Source organism: Lynx rufus, unplaced genomic scaffold, assembly GCF_022079265.1.
Source record: "Lynx rufus isolate CCGP_SWC_20201006 ecotype Redwood Valley unplaced genomic scaffold, mLynRuf1.p SCAF_12, whole genome shotgun sequence".
Taxonomy (NCBI): Eukaryota; Metazoa; Chordata; class Mammalia; order Carnivora; family Felidae; genus Lynx; species Lynx rufus.
This window is the reverse complement of record NW_025814826.1, coordinates 22,667,874-22,670,140: the sequence shown is the minus strand read 5'-3', so window position 1 is coordinate 22,670,140 and position 2,267 is coordinate 22,667,874. Positions and strand designations below refer to the sequence as shown.

The 2,267-nt window shown below is 34.5% G+C and overlaps 1 pseudogene; it reads left to right on the top strand.

Moving 5' to 3' along the window:
• Window positions 1-297: 297 nt before the first annotated feature.
• Window positions 298-2,028, top strand: LOC124507534 (mitochondrial import inner membrane translocase subunit TIM14-like; annotated as a pseudogene).
• Window positions 2,029-2,267: the final 239 nt, after the last annotated feature.

Here is a 2,267-nt window from a genome sequence, read left to right as displayed (position 1 = left end):
GGTTAGCTACTTTTTTCTCTCTCACACACACACAAAGAACAAATATTTGTGTCCATTAGGATAGCAATGAATTTTAGTTTCTGTTCCCTGAATTTATTCAGAAGAAAGAATAAATATTATGAGATTGGAACACTAAAACTAAAGTGACTAATTTTAATTTTCTTTTCTAAACCTCCTATCCAGATCCAATGTTAAAAGTCTTCATTCAGTTTTCTCAATGATCTTCATTACATATGACAACACCTAAAATGAAAGATACATAAAAGATTCTAAAAACCTTGAGTATAATATTAGTCCATGACTTTATCAAACATGTACTTTTTCTAAAAACAACATATTACCACTACATACAGTTCTTATAATAGCTTTGGTAAAGTAAAGCCTGAGAAATAAACTTATTAGTTGACAACTTCCTGTCAGACTACTTACCTTTTAAAAACCATAACCTACTAACAAAAATATTTATCAGTTGTCTATCTAAAGTGGCAAAAAACTAGAAATGATCTAAATGTGGCAACATAAGGAATTGGTAAATAATGGTAGATTCACAAAATGCAACATTACACAGCTACCAAAAAATATTTAACAAAGGTGCAACAGCTATGAAAATTTTTAATATGGTTCTTAAATTTTATTTTAATTCATTAGTTAACACACAGTGTTATATTAGTTTCAGGTGTACAATATAGTGATTCAACTATTCCGTACATCACCCAGTGCTCATCACCACAAATTCACTTCTTAATCCCCCATCATCTATTTCACCCATCCCCCCACCCACCTCCCCTCTGGTAACAATCAGTTTGTTCTCTATAGTTAACTTTATATGGTTTCGATTCAGCAATTCTACCTAAGAATCAAGCCTAGGGAAATAGTCACAAATGTGTACAAAGATATGTGCTCTTTGCAAAACCTGTTTTTAGAACAGCAAAAAGTTGAAAACTATTTAGATGACAAGAGACCTAGTTCAATAAGTTAATTTACCTCCATAGCAAAGAATATACTATGCAACTTTTAAAAAGAATGAAGCAGCTCTGTACAAATTGACTTCAGAAGATCTCCAAGATATGTTAAGCAAAAAAAGCAAGTGCCAGAAGGAAAAATATAGCATTTATGGTTTTCAATTATATATGGAGAAAGTAAGGAAGTTGGGAGTAGAAAGTAAATGCAATTTCAACCCTGTAATTAATTACTCTTTTATATTGTTGGAGTTTTTTCCAGAGACATGTACTCATGTATTACTTATAATCTCTTAAAATAAAAGTAATAGTAAATGATACTTTTAAAGAATTTGAATGACTGGAAAAAATGTTTATGCTACTAATGTTAGCTAACATTTACTTAGCCCTATGTGTCAGGCATTAAACTAAATCTTATACAAGATTAATTCTTACATCAAATTTAGGAGATAGGTACTACTATTACGACCCCTATTTTATAAACGTGGGCTGAATGCAATCCACAGACAAAATCTGTCTGACTTGAAAGATGTTCCCACATTTCGTGGGATGTGTGTGTCTGGGCCCTTTGTACCGGCCAGCGGTGCTCTCTGGTAAAGGCATGGAATTGGTGGCTGCAGCCTCTAGGCTGGGTAGAAGCAGGGGACTTAAACCAGACCCAGAGCCAGAGCCAGTACAGTGGTAGCAAATGGACTGACCATTACTGCTGCAGGATTTGCAGGCTGTTATAATTTTGTAAGCCATAAACCATACGGAGCCTAAAGCAAAACAAGCTTTTCAAAGTCTACCAAAATCTGCCTTCAGTGGTCGCTATTACAGAGGTGGGTTTGAACCCGAAATGACAAAATGAGAAGCAGCACTAATAGCAGGAGTAAGCTAAAAAAATAATAATAATAAAATAAAAATAAAAAATAAGTAGTAGGCATAAGCTCTACTGCCAATAAAGGAAAAATAAGAGATGCTCATCAACGAATTACGATTTTAAATCACCTAGAAAAGAGAGGATCTCCTTATAGCAGCCAAAATCAATGAAGCTACAGATTTACTACAAGGTCAAGCTAAAAAATGAAGTAAATATGCAATGATTTTTTTTTAATTTGAGAGGGGGGGGCAGAGAGATAGAGAGAATCCCAAGCAGGCTCCATGTTCAGCATGGAGCCTGATGTGGGGCTTGATCCTGGGATCATGACCTGAGCCGAAATCAAGAGTCAGACACTCAACAAACAAAGCCACCCAGGTGCTGCATGTGCAATGAATTTTAAGTTCTTATTAGTCTATGTTTAAGAGTGCCAGCTTTTTATAATAAAA